We start from the raw sequence: 12739 nt of genomic DNA, 5'->3' as shown, positions 1-12739 counted from the left end.
GTTATTAGGCAACGTTGGCTAATTGCCTCATCCTTCCACATAAGCACACAAGAACACACATTTCAAAACAGGCAGCAGAAGAACATAACTTTGCAGCTTTAACACTTAGGTTGACTTTAAAAGATGACTTAATTGGTGAACACAGTTTTTTAAGAAAGGACAGGAAGGCAGACATCAGCATCCTCATCCTCATCAAAACAATAGCTTATAGTGCAACTGTGAAAGCAGAAATAAAGCCAATTGTCAGTGTGGGTGATTGTTCTAGAATTAGACAAAGATGGAAACTTTCCAAAAAAACATGAAACTGAGTTGTACTAAAATAGGTTATCTTGTAGGTTCCAATAAATAGTATGTTTCTTCTCTTACTATACTTGACTTTCTGGATACATACTGGACATTCATTGCAGCTGCAAGGCTTCACATTCCATTTAGACTGGGCCATGGAGAGCTACAAAGCTACTCTTCATTCCAGCTTGTGTCTGCCGTGTACTATTTTATTAAATTGCTTATTCCTGTATTGATTAGGTTACGCAGCATACTCCTGCTCTCATCCTGCCACAGCAGAAATTCTCATATTTTAGTTTTCTAAAAACTACCCTAAAACATTAGGGTTACTATTTCTCAGTCCTAAATATTTGTTTTCATTTCTTTGATTGCAGTTACTTTCCTTGAGGAGTTTTCATATTCTTATGTCACTGTGTGGTTTCTTTCTATATTTAAAGTACATGCTGGTTAAGGTAATTGGCAGCCCTAAATTAGCACTCTGATTTAGTAAGTGTGTCAGTCACAAGCAGGTGTGACAGAGCAAGATGCAGAGGACAGGAAGATATGGAAACAGATGATCCACTGTGGCGTCCCCTAACGGGAGCAGCCGAAAAAAGAAGAAGAAGTCAGTCACTCTGCTGCTTCATAGAAGAGCTACTTACTGCCTTATGACCATAAACTAAATTAAACACATTTCATAATGGATGGACATTATAAATAAAACAGTGCATTGCTGCAAATAGATAACTATTTTAGCATTTACACTTCATTGTAGTTGACAGCGATCTGAAAAGAATTAAGAAACACTGGTCTGCAATAAAATCTTCCGCTGCAATAAATTGATGTGCTGAGTCCATTTCTGAAAATTACATTTCTCTACTTTACTACTCTACTATTACTCTACTGTTTCCATGAGATATCAGATTCAGTGAAAAAATTATTCATTGTTCGCACTCAGAATATTATTTAATGTATATTTTGTGCTGAAATATGGCAGCCTTCCTTGTTCTTAATGTTTGTTGAAGTGTTAACAACCTAAAATCAAGTACTTGCTACACATTTTTTGCTGTTAATCAGTATTGCTTTCTGTCTTCTTATTCCATTAAAATAGCCAGGAAATTATGTGTAGATAATTAAAAAGATGCCTTTTTATTTTTTATAAGAGAGAAAAGTGTTGATTCAATGTTTTTCATACAAATGTGCAATGTCAGTATGGTCCAGACATTGTCTTAACCAGTGAATACTGCTTCAAATCATACCAAGCATTACCAAGCATAAGGTAAAAGAAGATGTAACCTTCCATTATTGCAAAAAGCATGTGCCACAGTTTTCTGGATGATTACAAATATGGCAAATTACGAGAAACTAGCAGAGAAGCTTCACTCTTCCTGCCTAGCACTTGGATGAAACATGTCTTTGAAACTCCACTTCCTACATTCTCATTTAGATTTTTAACCCAAGAACATGGCAGCAGTATCTCATGAAGATGGAGAGAGGTTCCGCCAGGACGTCACTTAACTGGTGAGACATTATAAATGAAAGAGGATCGAGCTGATGTTAAGAGACATCTGTTGTATTCCACCGAAGGATTATAAAGGGAAAAAACTACCAAGTGACTACTTTTGTAATATAATAAATAATTTAAAAACAATAATATATGTGCAGGGCGGCACTGCTGCCTCACAGTTAGGAGATCCAGGTTCACTTCCCGGGTCCATCCTGCGTGGAGTTTGCATGTTCTCCCCTGTCTGTGTGGGTTTCCTCCTGGTGCTCCGGTTTCCTCCCACAGTCCAAAGACATGCAGGTTAGGTGCACTGGCGATCCTAAATCGTCCCTAGTGTGTGCTTGTTGTGTGTGGGTGTGCTAGTGCCCTGCGGTGGGCTGGCACCCTGCCTGGGGTTTTTTTCCTGCCCTGCGCCCTGGGATTGGCTCCAGCAGACCCCCGTGACCCTGTAGTTAGGATATAGAGGGTTGGATAATGGATGGAATATATGTGCAATTTTAAGTCTAAACAATTAAGTTAAAAACTATATTGCTTTTGTCTTTTAAATAGCTTTTTTTCATTTTAAACTGTCACCTGTCAAACAAAACACAAGGGACAGGCCAGGAGTAAAAAGCCCAGTTACCAAGAACAATTCTGGATTCAACACCCTCAAATCTATAAAGAACACCTACACTTTTTGATGGGAATGAAATGTTTCTTTTTTTGTAGACTTGTATAATTAAGGTTTTAGAATCTTGTCAAGGACGTTAACTAGACTCATGGGGTGCTAAAGCTACATGTATATGAGGAACGCATGGTCAGAGCGGAGCTTTCGTTGGGAAACAACTCAATTGCAAGTACGTAAAGCATTTATTTATTCAGTTATTTATTCTTTCTTTCCAACTTTCTTATTCTGAAACAGGATTGTGGATGTCAGTCACACACTGATCACCAGAATGAACTCACAGGGCGGAAGCACATGTTGGCATCAGTTCTCCTGTGGGTGATGTAACTTGAAGGACTGCAAAGGTACTGCATGTCACTATGCAAATTATGCCCAGTTTTGTGTGCCAAAGTAGTTTTGCAGATCCAGAAATGCCAACAATGAAGTAGTCATAGTCAAAAGGTGAAATAAGTATTCTTTATGCAGATAAGTCTGTAATCCAAATGGCCACTCCAAAAACAGGCAAGAAATGATTAACAGGAAATGCAAGAAAAAACAAAATTGCATACCAAAATTTAAATAAATACATACGTGTATAAAGGCAGTAGTGGAAACATTTGTTTTCTTTTGAAAAATGCAAGAACATATTAAACAAAAGAAAGATCTGGATAGGCTGTTGGAAAGTAATAATATACAATGTTATCATCCAAGTTTACAAAGATTATATCCCCTCCGCCCCGCGCCGCCCATAATGTGAATGCTGTGTCATAAGTATTACATACTGTAGTAACAGATGCTGATAGGAGAAACCACATGCAAATGATATAGAAGAGGAGGACGGAGTCACAGACAAATCCAGGACATAAAGGAAGGGCAAAGGACATGGCCCTGCGCTGCTCAGGCCAGAGCCTCAAAAGAACGAGACACAAGACCAGTCTTGCTATGTCTTCAATACACCAAAGGGCACGCACATTTATAGTCACTTAACAGGCCAGTTTAGATCTGAACTTTTAACGTTTTAAGTACGCGTTGTTTCCTTCAGACATAGTGGTAAACGTGAGGAAACTAAACACAAGGAGAACAGACCTGACGCGGAAACTGTTTGCGAGGTAACAGCACTAATCACTGTGGCACCCAGAAATGAAAAATAAATATAAAATGTAAAACAAAATGTACTGAGGCCAAACTGACTTCTTGGATAAAGGTAAGAAGTAAAACTCGCACCAGTGCAGCTTTCTGAGATGTGGTGAGGCAAGCCATATAATTAATCAGGAAGTTCAATTAATGGGAGTTTGAATTGACTTCAGATTTAAGAAATTATTGAATTACTCTACTGTATGATCTTGCAAAAGTCATATAAACTCTTCTATAAAAATTATGCTGCATTATACTTATAAAGTAGATGCAAATCAAACTAAAAGGCACTATAAAAATAAAGTTAGTTAATTAAATGGATAGATTTTTTCATCACTGGAAAATCCACTTGACAGATTCCTTTAAGTTTTTCATATATTTTACATAAACAGACCAGACTGGTATTACAGTTTTTAAAACGACTCAAGGGTTTGAGTAAAAACCAGGAACAAAACAGATTATGCAGGAAGATAGATTTCACTGAGAATGATAAATATGTGGAAAAAGCTTAGAAGCCAAAGCAGGTCGAATTTTAAACAGATGTCAAAGGCTTTGTTCAGAAGACGTTGTATAAAAATAGTAAAGTTCTCATTAAGCTTCACTTGGCCAACTGCCACTATTTTAATCTTCAGATGTTCCTAATTTAATTTTCCACTGCGCACAAAAGCCATTTTAGTGACTTCCTTTTATTTAAAAATTTTACACATGGTGCAATAGTACCTATTAAAATACACAACATCTTTAAAAGAGATTTTAAGGCTTTAGTGTCACCTAATGGCAAATCGGTAAAATCACAATTATCTTTTATAGTGTTAAAAATGCATCTGTGTGTCTGTGTGACTAATCTCCCTCCCCAGTACTTCCCTTCTGTCTGATAGATTCATGTGCAAACTGTCAAGACTGAAAATCGTGGATTAGTGAGGTGTGGTATTCATATTCTTATATATTTCCCTTTTGAAAGCCACTTTAAACTTGGAGAAAATGCCTACTTGCCAGTATTACAATTACAAATGTGGCCTCAGCCCATAAAGCAAAAGATAGACAACAGCTGTTATATGAAATAACAGAGTAGGAGTTTATAGCCTATAATTGAACAGTTAGCCACAATTGTGGATGAGGAATTAAGCTGGTAGATTGTAAGGTTATCTTATAAATACTCCCATTGTTATTGCGAGGCCTAAAGCAAATTACTTCATCTACCAGTGCATACTGTAATAAAGATCAAAGACAAAGAGCTGGGGCACCATCCATTTAATTTGGCATAGTAATAAGATAAAAATAAGTCAGAAAGAAAAAAAAAGGTTTCCAGTGTGATCACGAGGTGTCTTATTCATAGAGTGCCTGGAGACTTCTGGTAGGACTGGTCCTTGAATGCTTTGGACCAGAAGAGGTAGGCCTTCTGCAGAACTGGTAGTGATGCCTTCTGAGGATGAAAGAGGGAAAGGTGTAAATGACAGTGCTAACTCATGGCTCTGGGTGGGATTACCAGCATAGAAGCCATGAAAATGCCCCCTACTCAAGTATGTTTGACAATACATTGTAGGAGTATTGGAACAACTGTACTATCATGTGTCATTATGGTGCCTTGAGATTGTTATCAGTATAGAAAGGTTTTCTTGACTTGCAGGTAATGTGAAGTGGCAGGGTGACACAGTGTTGATTACTGCTGCCTCACAGCTTTTCAATCATGGACTAGAATCCCAGTCTGCTTACTGCCTGCTTAAAGTTTTTATGTTTTCTCCTTGAGTTTTTCATGCTTGTCCTAACAAGACATGTGTTGGGTTGGATGGTAACTCTAAATTTTCCATGTATGAATGAGTCTTGTTATGAACGTGTACAGTATGTGCCCTGTAATTGATCAGCACCACTTCTGAGATTGATTGTCACTTAATGCTGTTACCCTGTACTGCATTAGTAAGCTAGAAAATTGAATGGATGGATGAATGGATGGATACAATGTGTCTATGTGGCTCTGAAACAAAAAGCTGCAATTTCAGACTCCATTCATGATCCTGAAAGAGGTGTGCAAACTGGTGCTACTTATGTTTGTAAAATATAAAAAATAAACTACACCATATTAAAGGGGAACTTCATCTTATAATCTAATTAACAAGTAACAAGGAATGACACAAAAGTGAATAGCCCCACCTGACCCATTCTCCAAAGGTTTAACTCCTTACTTTTAGAGAGAGGTCACTCACTAAATTAACCAAAATTACATTTTCACCAAACTTTCTCTTCCTTTCCTTTTTATTCTTTCTGTTCATGCAAATGGGTTTCCATTTCCCAGCTCACGTCTTCAATTCTGCTTCAAGATGTGACTAACAGGGGCTATCATTCAAACCCACCATGCCAGAATTACTTTTTTGGTCAGAGATGTCCCTTTGTACCACAAGTTTATACCATTTTATGTATCTTTTTGCGGGGGCTAATATACCTGTAGTTGTTTCTTCAGCAATTTTGCTACTCATTGCCAGTAAAATGTTGCAGATTCCAGTTTCAAAATGCATGAACTATACTTCTTTACGTGAATTGTTTTTTTTTTATTATTATTATTCAGTTTTATTTTCAAAAACCGTAATGTTACAAAAACTCAATCAAACAAGTCAAAAGAACTTAAAAGATACAACCATTTACATTTAAATAAATTCAAAGGTCACAAAAGCCAAAGCAAAACAAAATGCAACCCCCATCCAAGAAAAAGAAAAAAACCTTCTACTTTTTTTAAATATGAGAAAAATATTAATAAAATAAGAGAGCCAATCACAGACTCAGCATGCTTATCCACACTAATAAAAGGCCAAGTGTCTGTATACCTGTGTGTCCGTCCAGTTACTATGGTTTTGTCATTCCAACACATGGTGCATCACGAACATTTGTAATAATAAAATGCATTGCATTTGCCATTCCAACAGATGGCACTTCACAAACATTGACACTGCTTTTACAAATCCCATAAGAAAATGGCATTTAACAGGCATATATGCATTTTATTACGACAAATGTTTGTGATGTGCCATATATTGGAATGACAAATGCAGTTAATTTTATTACTACAAGTACTACAAAGTACATTCTAATAGATGGTGCACTGCGAATATTAACACTGAGGTCTATGCTGAATAATTCGATTTCAGTCCATCTTAGACAGGTAATATAGCTACTTCTATAATAATATTAATGACTTCTTGTCATGATTTAAAAAAAGCTTTGGACATATCCTTACGTGATTTCATATGCCCAGTTTTACAAGCTTGTGTTTCCTCTCAGCTTATCCAATGAAGTTTTTCTTTTGTTGTTTATATGTTTTCTGCTGTAGCGCACAATAGTTTTCAAAGAAAGTCATTATTCAGAAACATGTGGGTGGAAGACTGTCATATCCGGCTAGTGACTGGGGAAGCTGAGGAGTTTACATTTTTTACTGAGTTTTCAAACTTGATATATTTTTAAGTACAAGCCAGTTGGCTTGTATTGTTTATATACAGTATTAGCTGGAAATCCATTGTGTGCTATATATGGAAATCACAATATTTATATTAGGAAAACTGGAAATGTTTACTTTTATGGATACTTTGAAATATAGCAATATATTTTCAAGTGATTTAGATATAACTGTTTATTTGTTAGTCAGGTTGTAAGATCATAAGCCCTACAGTCAAATCACTTGCTAATGTGACACATCCTGACTATTGTTGATTACCTCTCAGCACTGGCGTTATTGGGGGCAAGGCAGGATTCCGGCATATGATTAAATTGCATCTTTTGACATCTTTGCTCATCTGTCATTATTGTTCATTGTTTTCCATTTTTTTATAATATTTTTCTGTACAGTTATTTGTCTAATTATGTATTTTCTGTTAAATTCATTCTATTTATTGTTGAGTTTCTATGTGAGTAATTACATTCTACCATGTGCCTTGTATATTGTTGGTGGATCCTCAAGAGGTAGGACCTCTCTGCCCCTACTTCAGCATTAATATTCAGGCTGGAACAGCAAATCCCTATGATTTGTACAAATGTGCTGTGGTGAAGGTGGTGGTAAGTAGTGTGCTTTTTAGGTTCTCTGTTTTTTCTGGCTTTCAATTTGTTTCTCTGGGCTGTGAAATTTCTCATGGATTAAGTTTTTGATAAGATTTGGTTTGGATTGCCTTTGGCATCTCCTTTTGCCCTTTAAAACATTTTTGTTTCTATTTGTTATTAATAAAATCATAATTTATTAAAACCTCCTTGTGGACCTTGTATCTGCTCCTACAGGCGCTGGTGATGTTCTGACACTAGCGGACGAACAAACAGGATGATATGAGGACTGGGAAGAGAATGCCAAGCAAATTATCAGGGCCAATGCAGGGAGATTAATCAAAGCCTGGACACTAAATTGTAGTGAAAAATCAAAGCAGGCCCAAACCAAAAAATAAACTTGAGAAATACGTCGCTAAGGATTCTAAGAATAACATTGTCCAAAGATTCCTGATAAAAAAGCATAGTTAGGATGTTTTAATTTCTATAACAAAAATATATTATTTTCAGAATATATTTGAAATAGCAGTGGATTCCTAACAGGCTAAACATTTTTCAAGAATTTGAGACTATTTACTGTTTTTTTAATGAAAAGCTTAATATCCTTTTTGAGGCCTAGTCAGGCCTTAAGCCTCCCATTTCCCTGGGGTAATGCTTGTCTTGGGGTGAATCCTGTTTTGTAAGCCATTTTGGAATGCCTGACTCTTCTCTGTTTTGTGGAGCCAAACTAATCATAACAACTGGTTGTACTAGTAAGATAATGTATGTAATTTTGCTATTAATTAAAATCCTTTATTATAACATATATTATAAAATATATTTGACAAACTCTTTTAATTCCATCTAGAAAAGAAATTCCATTTTCTTGAAAATCTAGCTTCTTAGTGAACTGTATGTATAATAACAATATAGGTACTCACTCTCCCCCATTTTGGGGTGTTTTTTCACTTCAAGAATTTTAATTTTGTCAGTTTGATATCGGTAGGTATCTATGTTTATAAAAGATCGTAGTCAACATGAGGAATTTGCTGCATCACCTTAGCCGCAAACATACTTTGGAGTACCATGAATGTATGGAACTAAGATTGGCACCCTCCATGTCCTCAGGTAAAACTGAAAAAGCTAAATAAGACGCTCGAGTCAGACGTCACTTGTAGATGCGTTTTCTAGAGGTACTGCCTACGACAAAAAAACAACAAGAGGTGGATCGCAATAACAAACGCCATTACAATCCATATAGCTAATGTGTCAGTGGACAGAGATTGTTAACATTAACAAAAAGTGTAGTTGGCCTACAAAAAATATTTACTATTTATTCTTTTTCTAAGACATGTTCGGTGCAATACAACTTTTGACAAGCACCTCTGGATATTTTACTAAGGCCTTGTTCACACGGGCGTTAAAATCAAGCGTTTTTGCGTTCAGAAGGCGTCCGTGTGGCGGATCAAGCGCCGAGTGTTTTCTACGTAGGAGTCAATGAGAGTGTTCACACGGGCTTTGGTGACGCGCGTTTGTCCGGCAGCGTTTATACGGCATCAAAAAGCGTTGCATGCAGCTTTTTCTTGGCGTTCAAAACCCAACGAACGCAAGGAAACCGCTTCTAGTTCGTTTTCTGCGCGTTTATTTTACGCCGAGGACCGGATATATATAAGTTTACATGTTGTATATGAAAAAATATTAATATTTTTATGTTTTCATATACAACATATATATTTTCATATTGCTTATTTTATTTTATTGTCTCGTGTAATTTGTAAACCATGAACCTATTAATTTATGTTCTAATATAATATTTGATAACGATTATGTAGGGGGGCAATCCATGGCGAGGGGGCAATCCATGGCGGGGGCATTTCAGTGCATAACACCGGTGTAAGCGCACACTCGACTACTGTTTCCTTACCTCAAAGTGACAAGTAGTCTCTCTTCGGGGCTAACACCAAGTCGCATATTGGTTGATCGGCATGCAATGTGGCATTGCACCAGCTGCAGCAGACAATCAAAAGTGGAAACCGACATCCAACAGTAGTTAAAAAACTTGCGCGGAAATTTTCGCATTTCTTCATAAAGCACAAAAAAACTTCCTTTAACCCAGTGTTTCTCAAATAGTGGGGCGCGCCCCCGTGGCTCTTTGTTGTAAATTGGTCCATATTTCTTTCTTTTTTTATTCCCTTATACGTTAATAAGGATACAGTGTTATGCAGAGGTGTACTTATAACAATTTTATAGACAAATGATACTATTTATAGTCGCGTGGGGGGCGCAAGATGTTTTCTTCTTCCTAGGGGGGGCATGACAGAAAATAATTGAGAAGCACTGCTTTAACCCGACGTTGTGCAGTCAGAGGATGAACCCAGTAGCGGCGATTTTTCTCTCCCTACGTCGCAGTATTACGAGTATTTTTAAAACAAGAAGATTAATATCTAACATAGCAAAATGGTCCATATTGAAAGGAGGCACCTCAAATAAAACGACAAGGGCTTTCATATCCAGTTCCCGACACTGCCTCCACAGGTTAACACACAAACTACAATTTGGGCTGCAGGCTGGCGTTAGACAGAGACAAACGAACGCCGGTGTAGAAGTCAATCGATCGCCACCACAAAATGCAACATAAACGTCTAGGGACGTTCAGAGCAAGTTCGTTTATTCAAAAACTTAACGCCCGTGTGAACAAGGCCTAAGTCTAAATGCCTCTTTGGACGGTTGAAAATATGTTGTCTAAATTATAGTTTAAGTTGTTTGCAAAATTTGTTCAATAAAAAGGTTCTGTATTTTGACTGCAACTGTCGTGCAGTGTGATTCCTTCTCTTCATTAGTGCCACCCCCTTGAAAACTATCACTTTATGGGGCCATGCAAACCTGTATTAATACTTGTGTGCACATTAAAATGTTTTTTCGTACAATGTACAATTCTCATAACAGTGGAATAGCTTATTCTTAGCCAGTCTACTGCAGTCATTGCAGTGGAAAATGTAGTTAACATCCGCACATGCATGGGGGAAAAAATACTGTTGAATACCGTGAAACCGATATAATTTTGAAAAATACCGTGATATAGAATTTTGGTCATACCGCCCAGCACTAATTCATACTCAAGAAAGTTTTGAGTATAGCTAGGATCATTAGCTTAATAGTTAATTTTGAAAAATTAGTGCTGGTACTTTCTCATATACAAATAAACAAATTAAGCTTTTTTGTCTTAATATAGTAATATGTTATAAGGAACGGCTGTTCAAAACAAGATGCCAGTGTGGCCACTTTCAGGCATCACAGAGTCTCATTTCAACACAACTTTTATTGTCATTCGTTCACATATATAGTACTAGCTGAAATAACCGGCGTTGCCTGGGAGGAAAAAAAAACTTGTTTTTTTTATTGTTTGAGAAAAATATAATTAAAAAAACATAACTTTAAAAATAAATTAATAAACAATGAAGATTCACTAATGTGCTTGTATTGTTCAATGAAGTCCCTTGTTATATGCAATGCTTTTAGCTTTTCCATCTTTAGCCAATATATAAAGATTCTTAGGACTTCCCGCCCTAGAACATGCTACATAAAGTTGTCCATTTGAGAAACAGGCTGTTTCCAAATTGATTCTAGCACTTTTCAATGATTGTCCTGTCGTTTGCTTTTACAGAGCACACCATAAATGTTCCGAGCGTCAACTGGTTGATAACATACAGTACATACAAGACCGAATCTCCAATTAGTCTCTTGCAATTGAAATTCTTTTACAATCAATTAAAGGTTAAATATTTTACTTATATAAATAAATATTATAAGTTAAATATCATAGCTATAGTTGGTCTATACTTTACCTTTGATTTTGATAACTTAATTAAATTAATTTTTTGATTATAAACGTATTAAAAAAAACTTCCTATTACTTTTCTATGATAAAATTGTAACACCAACACGTTAGCTACGATGCTGCAAAACAAATGATATTTCATTCATTAATAAATAAACAAAAATCGCAAAGAGAGCCGCTGAATCCACAAAATAAATATAGTATGTTTATGGTAGATAAAAAATAAAATTGGTTACTTACCTTATATATAATAATAATGGATAGCCTTACATTCATCAAAATATAATCGTGGAATATGTTCAAGGCAGTGTAAAAACTATGAGAAAAGCTAAGCCTTTTCTAAGGTTTTTTGACAGATTCATTTTTGTTTTGTGTTGTAGTAATAAGTTTTTACATGCAGAATTTTTGACGATGAAAAAAAACCTCAGTTAAATTAATGTTATTATTAGGTTGATTTAAGTCTATTGCCACTACAAAATTGTTACAATAAGAATAATGCAAGATGAAAATATAGTTAGCATAAGCAAAGATTAAATAACAAACAAATAATACGGATTTTTCATGATAAAACTGTCAGTTGCTTGCACACCAGAAACATTCCGAGCGTCAACTGGATGGTAAGATATGTACAAGACCACAAGATTGTTACAGTCTGCTTTATATGTAAGATATAGTTGACCAAAATTTCCTTCGTTACAGTCCCCCAATGCATAGACAAATCTACATACATTTAACATGCACCATATTACAGGGTGGCCCACGAAAAAGTAGCCCGCCTTCCTGCCAGAGTGGCGCGCCGATTGACTACCCTCATTACGAAAGCTGTGTAGACGTAGTGCTAACGTGTGAGTACGAGCTGAGCGACGTATTCCATTCCACAAAGAATCATTTAGCACTTTCTGTAAAGAGTGAGTAAAGTTTTTTGCATTTCAAGTTCTTTCTTTATGGAAGGGCGCCTTTTTTCGCCAGGGAGGCGGGCTACTTTTTCGTAGGCCACCCTGTATTACCAAAGCCTGTGCAACAATAAAATGTAACAAGGCAACAAATTTAGGACTACAATGCTCAATATCTGTAGTAAAGTACAGAGTGTAAAGTGACAGTACATAATTGGGGGAATGTTATATAGCTGTGGTGCTGGGTGACGTGTAGGAATTAAGGCGTCTGACAGCCTGGGGAATGAAACTGTTATAGAACCCAGCTGTACTGATCCTAAAGCTGAGGAGTCTTCTGCCTGACAGCAGGAGGTCAAACAATGTGTGTGATGGGTGAGAGATGTCTTTCACAATGGCACAGGCTCAACACAGACAGCTGGTCTGAAAGATGTTCTGGATCGAGGACAGGGAGACCCCTATGATCTTCT

General features: G+C 36.5%; 1 long non-coding RNA gene across 1 annotated transcript in view; it reads left to right on the top strand.

Moving 5' to 3' along the window:
• The window catches only part of LOC120543190, a 179920-nt gene extending 177194 nt beyond the window's left edge, over nt 1–2726 (top strand). Inside the window, exon 3 of the long non-coding RNA XR_005636303.1 lies at nt 2670–2726. This is a non-coding gene — a long non-coding RNA (uncharacterized LOC120543190). The remainder of the gene's footprint in view (nt 1–2669) is intronic.
• The last annotated feature ends 10013 nt before the right edge of the window (nt 2727–12739 follow it).

The sequence above is a fragment of the Polypterus senegalus genome, chromosome 13 (assembly GCF_016835505.1).
Source record: "Polypterus senegalus isolate Bchr_013 chromosome 13, ASM1683550v1, whole genome shotgun sequence".
Classification (NCBI taxonomy): domain Eukaryota; kingdom Metazoa; phylum Chordata; class Cladistia; order Polypteriformes; family Polypteridae; genus Polypterus; species Polypterus senegalus.
Note: the sequence above shows the minus strand (reverse complement) of the source record. Positions and strands in the feature narration are given on the sequence as shown.